The sequence below is a fragment of the Silene latifolia genome, chromosome Y, assembly GCF_048544455.1.
Source record: "Silene latifolia isolate original U9 population chromosome Y, ASM4854445v1, whole genome shotgun sequence".
Taxonomy (NCBI): domain Eukaryota; kingdom Viridiplantae; phylum Streptophyta; class Magnoliopsida; order Caryophyllales; family Caryophyllaceae; genus Silene; species Silene latifolia.
The window spans coordinates 346,070,179-346,089,894 of record NC_133538.1 but is presented as its reverse complement, the minus strand read 5'-3'; positions in this window follow the sequence as shown (position 1 = coordinate 346,089,894).

Here is a 19,716-nt window from a genome sequence, read left to right as displayed (position 1 = left end):
CCAATAATATTCAATTTGACCAAAATAATTCCATAAATGTCTTCATAATGTTTTAGGTCAAAATCTAAATTTTCAAACATTTACTCATAAATTTCTCTCTAAATAAAATATGGGGGGGGGTGGTTGAACATTGATGTTAGGGTTTGGGTCATAAACTGGGTTAATTATTTCTTAATTGGCCCAGATCCTAACTCCCTCCTTTTCCCAATTATCGCTACCCTCTAGAGAAGTTGGTGTTGTAGGAATGATATGGTCTTCAAGAACCGTCGACGTTGGCCAATGAGTGCTCTCAATTCTATTCTTGGTGACATTAAGTGTATGAATGAGGTTATGTGCAGTAAAGATGCTAGACACCTTCAAGCGCCTTTGTTGGACTCCTCTCCTGATTTTGGATTAGCTAAGAGGATTAGAAACTCCTTCCCCTATTGGATTGTTGGTGGTCCTGGGTGCGGAAATGGTTGCACTGTCAAGTGTGATGTTGCTTGCACTACGCCAAATATGGCCATCAATAACGAGCATATCACAACGGTTTAATGCATATAATAACGACACTTAGATTACCGTTTTCCAAATATTGGCGGAAACCTAGACCGCGCTACTAAGAACAACGGTTTCCCTCGAAAACTGTTGTTATTATAATGTGACAACGTCTGCCTAACAAACCGTTATCAAAAATGTTTAACGGTTTCCAAAAATTCGTTATAGAATCACTCTTATAGCCGGTTGTTAGACAACTGTTACCAGTTGAAGAAAACAGCATTTCGAAAATCGTTACTAAATTAACACCAGCAACGGTTTGTGGTATCCGTTTTTATGTTATAGCTACGGGTTTATTGTAACCGTTATTATTTTGTATTATGAAATAACGGTTTTTCAATTCAACTGTTGTCAGTATTTGATTAGATTTTTCAGTTTGACCACTGCATGCAAAACATTATCAGAACTTTAATAAATATTCAATTTGACCAATAATATTCAATTTGACCAAAATAATTCCATAAATGTCTTCATAATGTTTTAGGTCAAAATCTAAATTTTCAAACATTTACTCATAAATTTCTCTCTAAATAAAATATGGCTGGTGTATCGGAGCTACAATCACGTTCTCGTTACGCACAACCTTTTACTTGCATTCTCCATAATCTCCTGATTCATTATGATGAGAATGGAAAGGGTTTAAACCCTGATTTTGGGTGGTTGACGCAAATGCTTCATGACTCCGGTTTCACCGTGGTTAAAAAAGTGTACCCTGTGTCAACAAACAAGCAAGGTTTTGTAGGCTTCACTTTTATCGAGTTTGACGAAGCCAACTGCCATGATACTTTTTATCATAGAAAAAAATTAGGGGCTAGATTTGCGGGGGTAGATGCGGGGAAAGAGGACTTCTATTCGGATGATGGACAACAAGGCCCTTATATATGGGTTGCGACCCATCTTGATCATCATCTGCTGAGACATTACAGGAGGCATCACATTCTTTCCATCGTGCCTATATCATGGGAGAAAGAGGCCATTCCACCTGCGTTGCACGGTGATAATGAAGGGCCAATCTACGACTTGCTCTATACCGAAATTCATGATGAGGATCCTAATATTTCATCAGATTCTAATAATTAAGTCTTTAATTATTAGCTGGCATTATAAGTTGTATTTGGATTATGGTGGTGGTTTGAATTAAAGTTTAATTATTTATGTTTTTTGTTACGTTTTTTGTTACCCCATCCTCTGGAATTCGGAGACAATATCACCAGAAAAATATCTAACTTTCATTATAATGACTTAGATCTTTAGGAGTACATTAAAAATATCTAGCTAAAGATATTTATCGCGTAAAACAAGCGTTGACAAACGTGAAAAAGCAAATGTGTAGTGTGGAGTTGAATGGAGGGAGTATGTTTTTGTTACCCCATCCTCTGGAATTCAGAGACAATATCACCATATATGTCTCTTTCACCTTTAGCCCAATTCACAGAGTCGTTTTCCTATTCCAACGGCACTATTCCCCGCTCGGCAGTGCGACCTTGGTGGAGCAGAATCGGAAGTAGTAGGAGACGGTCAGATTCATTTGCAACCCATAAATATGGGCCTACCCGCTGATCATCGTGGTCAAACCAGAGTCTCAAAGAGTCATTGTTATAGAATGCCCGCTCAAGTTTGCGAGCCTGACGAAAGCATTCCCGCTCCTCACCCCCGCCAAACTCGATGAGGGCGCACCGCCCGAAGCCATCATGCGCATCATTGTCCGGGTAGATAGTTTGAACCAAATTCAATCCGGCTAACCGAATCAAACCTATTAACAAGTCAAGGCTATACGAGAGAATAGCCTTTCCATGCCCGTCCTCTGTATACGGGAGATTGTGAATGATGCACGTAAAGAGTTTAGTGTACATAATTCTACTTGGGGGGTCCTACAAGAGGTTCATATGATGCTTCATAATCATTATCAGCTGATGAATAATATAAACCATTTTAAGTTGATGAACTTGACGACATAATTGATGTGGAAAATTAATGGAGGACTAGCTTTTTTTTTTTTTTTTTTTTTGAAAGAGGGAGGGACTAACTTTCTACTTATAATAATAAAAATGAATGGAAAACATATATATATATATATATATATATATATATATATATATATATATATATGAGTTGGGTTGTATTGGAAACGGTATAATAAGATAATAAGAATTGGAACCGGTATAATAACAATAAGATAAGAATTGGAAACTTAATAGGGTAAGAATTGGAAAGTGAAAACGGTACAAGTTAAATCAGAATCGGTTCACTGTACCGTGTTAAACATATCATCTAACAACAGTTATCCACAAAACCTTTTTCCAATGAGTGAAAACACAATGGATTGATAACGGTTCTTTGTTAAGCTGTTATCATATTACATATATCAACAACGGTTGGACAAAACCCGTTTTAAAATAAATTGTTTAATTATTTGTGATCTTCCGGTGTTTGTGATTTGACTAATGCATGCAATGTAATTTTTACTTTTTCTGATTCAAAGTTGTAGTATTGATTGTTTGACCATATGTATAATACAAAATGATATTGGTTCTTTGTTAAGCCGTTATCATATTACATATATCAACAACAGTTGTTTTAAAGTCGTTGTCATATTACACCAATAAACAGCGGTTTTTCTTAAAACCTTTGTAAACACAGATCCACTGTGAAAACTGAAAAGTTTGTGATTTTACCAATGCATGCCCTAATATTATTGGTTGTTTGACCATTATTCACCGCATGCATGCACAATTAATACAAGTTTGAATGTAACGTATGGATGAAATTAATCTAATTAATTATAGCTTTATACTATAAATAGCACCACATTTGCAGTAATAATAAGAATCACTTTATTATTACTAACCTATCTACTTCATTTTTTAAAGTAATATACGTATACATACATATCCTAATTAAAATATCGTCGTCTTTATTATCCGCAGTCGCACCTCCTCAGCAATCGGTAAGCCCCTATATCAATTCGATTACGTGCATAATTCGGAATCTCTCAGTCATACGCGATGCTGCTGGGAAGCCGGCTTCTAAGAGCCTTACCCCTTTGAGGGACATCCTTATTGAGAATGAGTTTTCAAATGTTAGGTCAATCCACCCGGCTTGGATTTCGAGTCATGGGTTTCTTAGATATGCTCTGATCGAGTTTCGAGGGGATGGTCTTGACGATTTTCGCCAAGCAAAAGAACTCGCTGCAAGGTATGCATCACGTGACCATCAAAGGGGCAAACGTGACTTTTATGCCGATGACCCTAAGGATCGTTATGTACACGCTGGGCCTACTTATGGTTTGCCACTGCTGAGGACACTCATCTAATGAGAAGGTTTTTTTTGTACAGTTTTATTAATGTACCGAAATCATGGGAAGACAAAGAACTGCCTCATTTTGATCACCGTCTTGATACCGATGTAGTAAGCTTGATTTATAATCAAGTTTATCCTGATTACCCACCCCTAGTCAAACTCCTGTTAGGGTATTTAATTAATTTATATAGCAAGCTGTTTGTTTTTGTGGTTTTTTTTATTGTGTTTCTTTTTTTTCCTTGTTGTACTAATTTTTTTTTTTTGCCATTGTATGATATACTCGTTATAATATATAGTTCTACTCTTAATTAAATGCAAATGCTTATTAACATAGATTTTAATTAACTTGCGAAAAGACAAATGAATGAAACAATAATAATGATTTAGGTTACATTAATTACAATAACATTTAATATAATGACATTGGTTCTCATAAGAACCGTGTTAGAATATAAACACCTCTAAAAATAAATGGAAATTGGAAGATATTAATAATATAATTACAACGGTTCTTATAAGAACCGTGTTAGATTATGCAATTGCTGAAAAACATAGATTTTAAGTTACCTTCTTTCTTTCTTTCTCTCTCTTATTACTCAAATTATGTCAAGTGGTAGCTCTTGTTCTTCCTCTATTTCAACAGGGACATGTAATTCCTCAGTTCTGGCAGCATTGTGGACTTTTGGACTTTGAAAAATCAAGGAAGAAAGTTTCTTACTTACAAATTCTATAATCCCGAGACTAAAATGCGTGTATGCAATTACTTCAAGTGGGTTGATGAACCAATGACTGGGTGGCAGAGGAAGGTTATAAACAGGTTAGTGAATGAGAAAAAGAGCATGGATATCGAGATTACTCAAGTGAGAAGTATACTACATCAACTTGAAGAAGCGAAGCGGGGGTAATGATAGTGAAATATTGAAGGCAAAAGAAGAATGCAAGAAGTTAACCATGGATATCGTAGAACTCAAAAATAATGAGGCATGGCTTAAGTTAATTGTTAAATTTCTTCTTCTAATTGTTATTTACCTAGTTTATTATGTATGGTGGTAGTTTGTACTCTTTATGGGTAAACTTGTAATCCTTTAAATTAATGGAAATAAGCAAGATTTTCTGAGAAACATATTGTAATTAGCAGGCATATACCAAATGATGCTTTATTTCTTGGCGGTAAAATCAAACAAAATGAAATATAAAATACAACGATTATACCTAAACCGTGGTTCAGGACGTATACAATTAAAACGGTTAACGCCGTAGTTATCTATATAAAAATGATGCTTTATTTCTTGGCGGTAAAATAAAACAAAATGAAAATCTTTAAGACAACGGTTATTTCTAACCCGTTGTAGCTAATACTAATCAATTAGGGTTTAAAACAAAATCGTTGTCTGTTTGGAAACAAAATACAACGGTTTTTCTTATACCGTGTTTATTACTTTCCATTAAACAAGGTCTTGCAAGTGTTGTATTATTCACACATATATACTCTGAGCTTCCCCTCCCCCATATAATATCCTCAAACATTAAGCTTCTTCTCAACCACCAGCCTACCCCATCGTCGTCATAGTCATCGTCCTCATCGCCACTGCCGCCGCCAGATCAACCCGGATTCTCCTCTTTAAAGAAGTAATAAACCATCCTCTCTAGAGATTTGTTTGTTATTATAAGTATGCATTTTTATAATTTGTTTATTAATTTCTGCTTTAGATATGGTCGAAAAGCAGAAAAGAAACGATGGAAATGCGTCAGGCGACGACTCAGGTAATGAGAATAATTTGCAAGACACTGCGGCTCGAATGCGCCACATGGTTTCCCTAGAAGCAGTAAATTTAAAGATACCTAATCCTTTACAATGGGATAAAGATACGGGGCTGCGATTGAAGGAAATGTAGATCTATATACACACTAACATACTCATATATGTTTAAATTAATTTGTCATAAAATTAAATACGGATTTTATGCATGCAAACAAATAAACAATATAAGGAAGAAAAATAATTTTCTCACCATAAAAATCGGATTTATGGGCACAAGTGAGTTCACCTACTCACTTGTTCTTGAGCTCTCCAAATGGAAGAACAAGGACTCAAAGGTAGAATCCCTCCCAAAAGCATATACCCAAGGAATACATCTTAATAAACCAATACTATTTAGATCTAGTAATAATATTAGTTTTACCATAAAAATGACACAAAATAAATTGTATTTTGGCTCTTGAAAATTTCGGTCAAGAGGTGATGTTTTGTGAGATTTTATTTCTCTAGAATTATCATAAATTGTAGAGAGTTTTTGGAGGATTTTCTTACACTAGAAAAAGATGGGAAGAATGAATAATGATGATAAAGAGAAGAGATCTCCTCTCTTTCTTGTGGGAGGCCGAAAAAGAGAGCATTGGGTAGTATGCCCAATGCCTTTTGTTTTTGCTCTTCTCAAAAGCTTAGGCTTGCAAGGCTAGTACTTAGATATGATGATTGTGTTTTCCACTCAAGATAAAAACACAATACATATCTTACACTACCTCCTCATTTTCGGTTTTTAAGCATAAAATGGAGAATCCATTTTATTTTGTAATTTGTCAAATTTGTCACATGTAACATGTTACATGACATGTCACAATGTAATGTATTTTTAACATATTAAAAATCAACATACTCATAAAATATGTCATTTACAAAATCGACTAGTAATTCGTAATTACTTGTACCAAAAATGTTTCCAAATTATAAACTACAACATTCTGTATTTATAATAATTTATTCATTCCGTTTCAATTGTTTCTTTAAACAATAATTTCATCTAAGTAATAAAATAATTCGATTACTTAGACCGTGTCTCATTTAATCATATTTACAATAAGATACGTAAATTATACTCACAAAATCACTCGTCAATTTTAAGCAATTTAATTAACTAGTATCGGTATACGATTAATTAAATAATCAATTAAGAGTATTTCCCTATAGGTATGACCTAAGGGGATCAATTGATCACCACCGTCGCACTACGAGTAATGTCAAACTCTAGTCACCAACCATTACCAATATGTGTGGACCAGTTGATTGTAAAATATTACATCCCATATGTATTCTTAAAATGAGATTTAATAATGATATTTAAATCATGTGATCGCACTATTGTTGAGGACACATTTCCCAACAATCTCCCACTTGTCCTCGACAAGTGTGCGTCACCAATTCTCTTGTCCTATTACTATCTCTCACTCAATGCAAGGTGTCTTTCAGGTCGTACTTGCATGTGATCATATCGAGAGTGGTTTCCTCGATCCGGAGAATAAGCGATTGACCGGTTTATCCACTCGGATACCTTCCGAGCGTGGCCATGCATTTCGATTCATTACTCCTCGAGTGGCCCCGAGATATTGTTTTAACCCTGACAAGGGGATGGACAATTCCTATCGCACTCATTCCCTTCGACTAGCCACGACCATCATAACCCAAAATATGCCCATTTGACCCCATTTACGAAGGTCGTAGTAACACAAATCAAAGTTAATCGAAACCCGGGCCATCTTAGGTGAATAGTCTTTAGTCAAAAGAATCGACTCATTTGAATACTATAGCAGCTCTCGCCACGACCAGGCTATATAAATTTGCCAGAACTCTATAAGCGGTCATAAGGCCCGACAAAGTGTTCCTAACAATCTGCCTATGTGATCGACTAGCATCTCACATGACTGTATGGCACTTGAACTTGCCATCAATCGCATCACACTCTAGTCACTTCGAGACGTCACCTCATACAAGTGACTATGGGCGAATACAATGCTAATCCGCGTTCACTTTAACGGGGTTCAATTGTCTTGACAACCCGTTTGGATGTAACAAAGTATAATATAAGAGTTTTAAAGTAAACCTCGAACGACAAATGCGATTATCACATATGAATAGTCAATGCCTGATTACTATTTCATATTCTATAATCTAATTTGATCTTGTACGTAGTTTGTTCATTTCAACTCAATTGAAATGACATGACTCATCATGTTTAGCCTTTGAGAAGGCTTTGGTTAGTAGGTTTTATCAACTTCTTGTACCTTACTCAACCTTACTACATACTCGTTTTCCTTTGTAATGTATACATTTGCATTACAAAACTTTCTGAGTACGTGTCGAGATCTAATCAAGACATAGGCCCTCTAGCCTTAGAATAGCTCCCACTGTTTTCACGAAAGCGGGACTCATCATTCTTGCACATCTCATGATTGCAAGTATACTCAATTTCCGTTATAAATATCTCTCATTGTTCTTTATTGCCTAGAACGATTCTAGAAAATCTACTTCTTAATTATCATAGCCACAATGGTATCTTAACCATCCTAATGTGTTTTGATTATGGTTTTGTCGGAAACCATGCGCAATCTCAATTGTCAATTGTCACTTGTGTAACACCCTTTACACAAAATTGCATCATAAACACTTTGCTTTACTTCCTTAATGCTTCTGCAAGCACTTAAGGGTAATCTTTATAGCTTACCTGGTAAAGATTACTTAAATTCGATTTTTGAAAACAACTCATCATGCTCAAAGCATATGAAGTGTTATACATCATTTCCTTTTAATTGATTCGGCAAATGGAAGCAAATGAAACCAATCAATTATGTTCAATTTAATTGAACTGGTCATGAATCTTATCAACATAAGACTTCTTATTGACGCTAATATCACGTGGATTTATCTTCATAAATCCGTATATTAAAGATGTATTATAATACTCCAAAAGTCTTAAATCATTCGCAATGATCAATATGTCATCCACATATAAGACTAATTAAAACTTCCGTAACTCCCACTAAACTCCATGTGTAAACACAACTTCTCGACTTATCGAGAAATGTTTTACCACATGATCAAAATGTTGATTCTAACTCATTGATGTCCTACTTAAGACCCTCTCTTAAGTTTTACATTATCTTAGGATTGCAAGAATCTACTAAACTCAAGACATGTATTGAATACATTCCTTCTATTGAAGAAGTGGGTTTTAGATTCACTCGCTATGTATTTCATAACCTCATGATGAAACACAATCCCTAAGAAGATCCAAATAGACTTAATCATTTCAATTAGTGCAAAACCCTTTGCAACCAATCTTGCTTTGAAATATCTCTTTATTAGTGCAAAACCCTTTGTCACTAATCAAGCCCTTTTGTTTCGGATTCTCATGGCTCTAAGCCTTGTATTGAGTTGTGACTTAAACACTCTTATGTAAGTCATATGTTCATTACTTTCTAGAAGTAATCAACTTGAATCAACCAATTTCTTTTGTAAGTTATAAGCTCTTTACTTTCTTAAAAGTAGCATGAATTCATCATCTTTAACAAGTGACGAATTTAACCTCCTAGGTTTTAAAGAAACAACGTCTTACACAAAACGTCTCATGTAGCCAAGAAAGACCAGTTTCGTGCGACATAACATTCTTTGTGGCTCTTGTATAATTTTCTCCCACTCTGTCTTCTAGAAATAAACTTGTATTTCAGAAAGACAGCTTCACGAGCCACAAACCCGGTGTACTCGTGATTATAAAAAGAAAAATGAGCATTTGTTTCTTGTGAAAACTTACAACCATGGTACCCTTACCATTTCATATCTCATATGATTCTATTTAGTGGAAAAAATAATTTAGACAAAAATGATAAAATCCCCAAAAGTATCAAGTAACTCAAAGTAACTTGATTGAAGTCCAAACCATATCGAATAGCGTTTGATTTCTTATCCAACCACACATTACTCCATAATGCGTGCTAAGAGAGATTAACTTGTGATACTATATCACATTTCCTTTGGCTTATATCAAAGTCTTCACTTTGATAATCCCATCACGACTAAATCGTGATTCCTTGAGCTCTTTGAATTTCTTCAAAAGATTTTTCTATTTACCTCATCAACTTAAATCGTTGGTAAAAGAAAATGATCAACCTATTTTGGATCAATGATTTACAACCTCGATCTCCTTTTCAACCAAAAGGCACGAGACATCTTGCTTTGAATACAAGATACGCATATACCATTAACAATCTAATGGTTTCAAGAGTATTCGATAACTCTTTGCGCTCATTATTCCAAAACTTAAGGTTTAATCTTGGGTTACCAATTTTGAGTCTTGCATCATCTTCATGATTTATCATTTTAGTTTGGTTTAGAATATAATCACCTTGATAATGGGCTAGCCATATATCAAATCGTGGTGTATAGGGTCACAAAAGTGAAACCTCTTTTGTAACTTAACAAGTTTATATTCTTATTTAGAGTTTATGCACTTAATAGTCACAATTAAGTACAACTATAAACCCAAAACTAGATTGATTACACAATGACTCTATCTCTCAATATGATTGTTGCTAGTCGTCATATTCTAATCATCCTATGTATCAAGTACAATGATGAAAACCTCCATTGGTTTCTAATATTGACGAAGTGGTACTAGCAAAATTTATGTTTAATCAAATAAACATTTAAAGAAGAAGGTCCCATTAGATGTCCTACAACTAACTTGTTGATTCTTCAATAATTTGGGGTAGTTTCCTTTCTCGTGTCCAACATTTGAGACAATGGAAACTTTATCGGTCGGGATTGATAGGTTTAGTATCGTCATTCTCAACAACTTTACTTTTAACATTACCTTGTATCAATTCCATTATAATCTTTACTTCTTGAACCTCGTCCTCATCTTAACGGTTTAAGAGAATGCTCCCACTCATTTCAATGAGTCTTTGCTTTGAGAAGCAAAATTGAATTCATGAAGAACACTCTTCATTTGTTCGTTTTAGTCTTAAAAACTTTGATTGAGGTGGTTGCGTTATTTTGGTCAATTACGAATTCTTGACAAAACTAATTACCAAAATAATTTATCGCTTCAAGGTACTTAATTCAATTAAGTATATGAATAACAATCCATTCTAAGTAGATGTGTTAGTCAAGAATCAAAAACCTGTTTGATAATGAATAACTTTAATCTATACTCTTTACAAGAGATCCTTAGCAATGGTTCATTTGAGGTTTTTAGAAGCAAAATTCAAATTTGTCTCTAGTTACGATGTTTTAATGGAGATTTTGAAAAATCGAAATGATATCGTATATGAATTGTGGTAAAGAAAGAGAACAATATAATAACGGAATAGTGGAAAGACTTAACATTTATCGTTTTAAATCATACTTGTAAATAAATTAACAAGATATGAGCATTTATATAGTGACCTCTACCCAACTATAAAAATGATTCCGAGATCCAAATTCATATCAACTTGGGCACCTGGGTAGCCGATGCAACCCTTATCAATATAACTCGGTGGATTAACTCTTTAATCGATTCTACTTTTAGAACTCTCGGTCGATAAAATTACATTAACATTTATCTTTAGCCCAAAACACATCCGACAAGGGCACGGGGTAGCCGATACATCCCTTATCAAAACACTTTTGTTGAGTTTAATCCAAATTTCGAATAAATGTGTCCATTATCCAAACCCACATTAACTTGGGCACGGGGTGGCCGATACATCCCTTATCAACATGAATTCGGTGGATAGACATTTATCACCCACTTCCCCTACGTAACAAGGTTTGTACCCCGAGGTAGCCGAGCGCACTCCCTCGCGAAATAGGTTTTCATGGTTTCTACTATTTGGTAAGGCTATGTCTCAATTGATTGTTTTAGCGAGAGGTCATGTCAATTTATTAACTATCACGTTTTAAGTGAACTAAAGCGGTGAACTACGATAATTTTAATTGACACGGTCGATAAACTCGATAAAATAAGGATGCGTGTTTTAGTTATGGCGATTTAGCGATGCATGTGACATAAAATAAAATGCAAGCATAAAGATAAATAAATCTTAGTATGGCCTTTCCTAAAATAGAAAAACTATTTATCTATTACATATTCGGAAACCAACTCCATTGGTCCCTTGAACTTCGGTTGTGGCACGCATCTCGAGGTAACACCGTCTTTATGTATCGCCATTCTTGAAGAAATCCGTCTTTGGGAACTCCGGAATGAATAAAATTACATAATAAATTACATAATTTCCTATTATACATTTGTAACTTAAAATAAAATAAATCTATTAAATTACAAAACGGTGATACGAGATCACAATAAAAATTACAACCGAATCGATATTCCCATACATTTCGGGAAATACCAATTAAAAACTAAGGCCATACTAAGTAAAATTACATAATTCAAAATTACATAAATTAAAATTATGACAATCATAAAGAAAATGCAGCATTATAATATGTATGAACATGCTCAATTTTATGCTAAATCGCCTTTAATTAGCCAATATCGTACATTACTTGGTTTTTACGGATTTGCGTGATTTCAACATTTTATAATCACAAAAATACATAAACTCATATTTATGCATAAGTTAATTATCCTAACCTCTTAGGACCCAAAATTTAGTCTTCACTAATAATTTGACCATAATTAACCAATATTTTATAAAATTGTTCATAAATGGACCAAAAATTACAAAAATAAGCTATTAAACTTCAAATAAATCACAAAATTTGAAATAAATTCAAAATTTGAAATTTAAACTCATGAACATTCTGGAAAATTTCCATGACACTCATAATATTCAAAATCTTAGGTTAAAAATTTCAAAAATTTACCGGAAAAACAATGTTGCGGTTTATCGATTTTTAATAAAATAATCATAAAAACATGGAAAAATTACTTTCACTAACTTTTCAATTTTAGATCTGAAAAAGATAATAAAATGCAACATTAGACGTTTTTCCTAAGTCATAGATTATGTTTTATTAATTTTCCACTAATAATGTCACTATTTATGCTATTTTTCTTCAAAAATCCATAAATCATGCAAAAAGACTTCTTTATAGCCAATTATTTTACACACATCTTGTAAAATTGCATGTGACAACATATTAATTTTCTATTACCAGATTCGAAATTTAACTCATATTAACCTATTTTTCACCTAAATCCGAATTTAATAATGAAAAATTCATTTTTCGAGCATAACAAGTCCAAAAATTATGACAATTTACAGGTTATCTCAAAATAATATATGTAACAAAATATCCCAAAACCAGCTGAAAATTCGAAGTATATCTAATTTTAGACCAAAAATGACATTTTTACTCATAAAATCATATTTAAATGCCATTATTGTAAAATATGAACAATAAAAATCCGTAAAATTAACCAAAATATCCTAAAACATTTTAGGACCAGAAATATTAACATGCATGGATTAATTTCGTGATATATCATAATAACACAAATTTTACAAGTTTTATTTGTTATTCTTATAACTCGGAAAAACTTTTAACCGATTTGCATGCAAACAACCTTGGCTCTTGATACCGATTGAAGGAAATGTAGATCTATATACATACTAACATACTCATATATGTTCAAATTAATTTGTCATAAAATTAAATACGGATTTTATGCATGCAAACAAATAAACAATATAAGGAAGAAAAATAATTTTCTCACCATAAAAATCGGATTTATGGGCACAAGTGAGTTCACCTACTCACTTGTTCTTGAGCTCTCCAAATGGAAGAACAAGGACTCAAAGGTAGAATCCCTCCCAAAAGCATATACCCAAGGAATACATCTTAATAAACCAATACTATTTAGATCTAGTAATAATATTAGTTTTACCATAAAAATGACACAAAATAAATTGTATTTTGGCTCTTGAAAATTTCGGTCAAGAGGTGATGTTTTGTGAGATTTTATTTCTCTAGAATTATCATAAATTGTAGAGAGTTTTTGGAGGATTTTCTTACACTAGAAAAAGATGGGAAGAATGAATAATGATGATAAAGAGAAGAGCTCTCCTCTCTTTCTTGTGGGAGGCCGAAAAAGAGAGCATTGGGTTGTATGCCCAATGCCTTTTGTTTTTGCTCTTCTCAAAAGCTTAGGCTGGCAAGGCTAGTACTTAGATATCATGATTGTGTTTTCCACTCAAGATAAAAACACAATACATATCTTACACTACCTCCTCATTTTCGGTTTTTAAGCATAAAATGGAGAATCCATTTTATTTTGTAATTTGTCAAATTTGTCACATGTAACATGTTACATGACATGTCACAATGTAATGTATTTTTAACATATTAAAAATCAACATACTCATAAAATATGTCATTTACAAAATCGACTAGTAATTCGTAATTACTTGTACCAAAAATGTTTCCAAATTATAAACTACAACATTATGTATTTATAATAATTTATTCATTCCGTTTCAATTGTTTCTTTAAACAATAATTTCATCTAAGTAATAAAATAATTCGATTACTTAGACCGTGTCTCATTTAATCATATTTATAATAAGATACGTAAATTATACTCACAAAATCACTCGTCAATTTTAAGCAATTTAATTAACTCTTATTGGTATACGATTAATTAAATAATCAATTAAGAGTATTTCCCTATAGGTATGACCTAAGGGGATCAACTGATCACCACCGTCGCACGACAGTAATGTCAAACTCTAGTCAGCCAACCATTACCGATATGTGTGGACCAGTTGACTGTAAAATATTACATCCCATATGTATTCTTAAAATGAGATTTAATAATGATATTTAAATCATGTGATCGCACTATTGTTGAGGACACATTTCCCAACTGCGATATGGTGAGAATACCGGGTATTTTGCAAGTTGGATTGGTTGTTTTGTAAAAGAGTATGTGCCTCTCGGTACGCCGCGTATTAGTGAACTGAGTAAAATACGGAACACCATGCTAATAAATAGAATAAAGGTATGTATATACAATAATAAATGCTTTAGTTGAAATTAAGTTACTACTTGATATGTGTATTAGCCGAAACAAACCAACTACGCTCATCATATATGCAGTTACCTTACGTTGTCCCCAAAAAGTATGATAAGAACCTTTAAAAAAGACAGGGGAAGCCCTCAGTTCTTAGAAGTTAAAGATTGTTTAGAACCACTTGTTCAACAAGGAAACTAGAGAGATGAACAAGAAACCACCAACAAAGAAGTATCTGTATGTCAGTCAGGACCATTGGGATAGCTATATTGCTTATAGGCAGTCTGACAAGTTTAAGGTAACTTAATAAGTAAAGAAGTATACTTAGTTTAGTGTTTGGTCATGCTTATGTTTCTCGATACAATTTATTTGATGAAGGCTATAAGTGAGAGGAACAAGGCGAACATTTCAAAGAAAAAAACTGTCTTTTACAGCTCCCGAGGTGGTTATAGATTGATTAAGACGAAACTTATAAGTACATAATTCTTATAGTATTAGATTATTACGTGTTTTAGTCAGATGTTATATATGTTCATAGTAATCATACATATTTTGAGAGGATATCAATGTGACGAATTAATTGTAGGCAAAGCTTGGAAAATTCAGTCGTCACGACGCTTGGGTGGAAGGTCACAGTCCTAAGAACGGAAAGACAGAAACTTAATATGATAATGACATCAAAGAGAAAATTGTAAGTTTGACTTAATATGTCACTCCTACCACTGGTGGTCGGAGTTTTATAATTATGAGTTTCAATAAAATTTAGTTGCTTAATGGTTTTTGTATATGTAGAGGATCTGTGAGAAGGAGGTACAGGAAGGAAAATGGAAGCCTCAGGGACGTGATGACATTCTTGCTATGGCAATCGGCAAAGCAGGGCATCCAGATCGTGTGAAAGGGTTATAGACGCATGTTGGTATCACTAAGTATTTTGGGAAAACTCCTCGAAGGATGATGAGTGGTGATGATTCCAAGAAGGTAATCATATAAATACTGTATTTGATTCAACATAATTTATAAAAATATATGCTAACATTAATTTCTACTACACAGCTACAGAAAATGGCCAGGTTGATGTTGAGAATGGTGGAAACTGGGGAAAAGCCATCAGAAGAAGAGTTGGTTATGGTTCAAGAAGTCATAAAGGAAGTAGAGGAGGAGGAGAAGGAGGAGGAGGAGAAGAAGGAGGATGAGGAGCTGGAAAAAGAGATAATAATATTTATGGCTTATATACAATGTGTTATATGATTTGAAAAATCAGTACGTGTTATATAGACAAGTGTTAATGTACAAAAGGAAGCCGACGAGGACATAGCAAGGGAGAAATATATGGCAAAGGAGACTGAGGTAGGAGCCGAGGATTGATATGAGGCAGTTGAAGAGGAAGAGAAAGCCAGGAAGGTCGTCACACAGAATAAGATTGAGGTAGTTGATGATCAGACGTTCTTCTTAACACCGAAAAAGGTAATAGCTGCTAGTTTATAATTATTCATATCATACACGTTTTTACTTATGAAATTTATTAAAGGTAGTGCATGTACGTGAACTAATTAATTAAAGCTGTCGTGAAGGGCGATTGCAAGGTGGCTTGTCGTCTGTTCTATTTAAAGGGGAAACAGAAAGTTGCTATTGCCAGGGGATACGTGTTTGCTTATGACCGGCTTCAACATGTTAAGGTTCATGGTATACACCTTCGTGACAAATGCAGGAAAGTGGAAGTGTCCCAATTATATAAAGACGAATATGGGGAAGTAAAAGTACCATTTCCTAATGAGGAGGTCACTTATTTGAAAGAAGCCCTAAGTTCTTATGTGCAATGGCCTGGCAATCTTGTCAATGTTGTCATCCAAGAGGTACCTATATGCAGACGTTAATTTTACTTATTTTTTTTAACTATATTAGGGTACGAATATTAACATATCGTAAGTACTTTAATCTTTACATTTGTAGAAGTTAAGCAAAGCCATGGCGGCAACTAAAGCAGTTACTACTACGTCAACGGACAAAGTCACCGAAAGGACTACATCTTCCTCCAAAAACAAAACCACTCGACATAGAATATAAGGCAGCTACTTTTGTTGCAGTTAAGCCTGCTTATGATTCTTATTATGAATCGTGTGCATATAAGAAAAAAATGAAAACTATTTCGCTGAAGGCTTTGCACAACCTGGTTGTAAAGAAGTCACCTAGAGGGGATGTAGTCATGATTAACATTGAAGAGGAAATTATGGGCGCAGCTGATATAGCCGTACTGGATCCGAAGCAACTGATGGAATTTGTCGACCTTGACAATTTAGATGTTGTTCACATTTTGATTTAAGTAAGTTTTATTAATAAAACTATTTAGTCATTTCCATTTACGAATAATGATGTTTGTTTAAATTATCAATAACAATAATAATATTAGTTCAATGTGGCGTAATAGGTACATGTGTTGGAATATGTGTCCTCCGACAATAATGCGATCACAACTGTCGATCATGATGATCACATGTTTAAATCTCATTTTAAGAATACATGTGGGATGTAATATTTCACAGTCAACTGGTCCACACATATCGGTAATGATTGGCTGACTAGAGTTTGACATTACTGTCATGCGACGGTGGTGATCAGTTGATCCCCTTAGGTCATACCTAAAGGGTAACACTCTTAATTGATTATTTAATTGATCGTATGACTATACGGGTTAATTAAATTGCTTAAAATTGACGGACGATTTTGTGAGTGTTATTGACGTGTCTTATTGTAATTCGATTAAATAAAGATACGGTCTAAGTAATCAAATTGTTTTATTACTTAGATAAAATTATTGTTTACGAAACAATTGAAACTGAATGAATAATTTATTATAAATACAAGACGTTGTGATTTATAATTGATAAACCATTTTGGTACAAGTAATTATGAATTACTAAGTCGATTTTTATACATGACGTATTTTTATTAATACGTTGATTTTTAATATGTTAAAAATTCATGACAATTTCACATGACTAGTAACATGTGACAATTGACAAATGACAAATATAAAGTAGACCTCCCATTTTATATAAGTGCCGAAATGGAGGGAGTATTAGGTTAAAATTGTGTTGATTATTTTTAAGTGGAAAACATGATGATTGCAACCTAATATAGCCATGCATGCCTATGATTTATTGGGTAGAAAAACTTGCCCATGCATTGGCTCTCCTCCACCCCTCCCCACCGGTTTTAAAAGGGAATAATAGAGGGTTTTTCCCTCTAACTATTCATTCACTACTTACATTATAATTTCTAGTGTAAGAAATTATACACATTCACTCTATATCTTATGAAAAATTAGAGTGATAAAAACTCCAAAAATCCTTTCTCTTGACCGAAATAACAAGAGACCAAAACAAATATTTTGGGTCAATTTTTAGTAAGATTAATATTATTCTAGTTTTAATAATATTAGTCTTTTAAGAGGTTATCTTTGGTATTCATCTTTGAGAGGGATTCTAAGCTTGAATCTTTGTTCATCCATATAAGGAAAGCTCAAGAACAAGTAAGAAAGAGATCTTACTTGTGCCCTTTAATCCGAAATTCCAAAGTAAGAAAGACGATTTCTTCTCTATTCTTATTTAAGTTTGAATGCATAAGATCTAGTTTTTAATTTTATGACTAAATTAAATGTCACATATATGAATATGTAAATTAATGAGATTAAATTTCTAATAAGCGGTATCATAAGCCTTAGGTTGTTTGCATGCAAATCGGTTTATAGTTTTTCCGAGTTATATGATTAACATAGAAAACGAATTAATCTTATCTATATTAATGCAAAAGACAATGCTCAACACAGGATGCGCCACGTCATTCATCCAATTTTTTTTTTTTTTTTTTTTGGGAAATTCAGGTAATGCTAGGTCCCGTTTACGTGGAAAGAGTTTATTTCTTTAAATCGTCTCTAACAAACATGCGACAAATTATGTCATAGAAAATATTTTATGAAATAAATAGATAATCGGCAGAAGTAAAAGTAATTGCATATAAACAGAATGAATTAAAAATCGAAATAAATTAAAATAATTACATATAATCGGACTGAATTACATAGTTAATGAAATAAATAGATAATCGACAGAAGTAAAAGAAATTGCATATAAACGGAATAAATTACAAATCGGAATAAATGAAAGTAATTACATATAATCGGACTGAATTACATAGTTAATGAAATAAATAGATAATCGGCAGAAGTAAAAGAAATTGCATATAAACGGAATGAATTAAAAATCGGAATAAATGAAAGTAATTACATATAATTGGACTGAATTACATAGTTACTAATAAAATTACATAATTACGTGAATAAATTACATTTACTTATGGGATTGAATAACAAATAATATGAATATTTTACAGAAATTATTGAAATAATTCGTCTTTGCCTTTATGCTTGACGAATATAGGTGTTCATACCTCCAATAAACTTGGTGATTACGGAAAATACGTAACAATCAATGTCAAATCCCCGAGAACCACTATCATGAAAATTTTCAATTTTTAGAATAATTTGTCTATGTTAAAGTTGATTATTAAATTATATTTCTTTTTTCGGGATGTAAAGTTTTTTCTGTATGCAAATTTTATTTACAATAGTATATTACGTTATTTTCTCTTAAACCATTGCATGTGAACACGTATTTGAAACAAGTGTAAACATTAATTATGTAGATCGCTGATTTAGACCAAGTAGATAATTACAATGGAAATGAAAAAAAAAATCCAAAAACATTAATACCGGCCCAAATACATACCCGTGCAATTTTGCACGGGTTTAAAACTAGTTTGATTTTATGAAGATAAACCTAAAAATAACATTGCATGTTAAAAGTTTCTGGTCCTAAGTGATTTTTAGGATATTTTTATTTATTTATGGATTTTATTGCATTTTATATAATAATGGCATTAAAATGTGATTTTTATGATAAAAATGTCGTTTTTGGACTAAAAATATCTAAACTTTTATTTTTTCGGTGGTTTTTGGATATTTTTTCACATATATTATCTTCTGATGACCTCAAAACTTTCATAATAAAATGAGTTGTTTTGCTCGAAA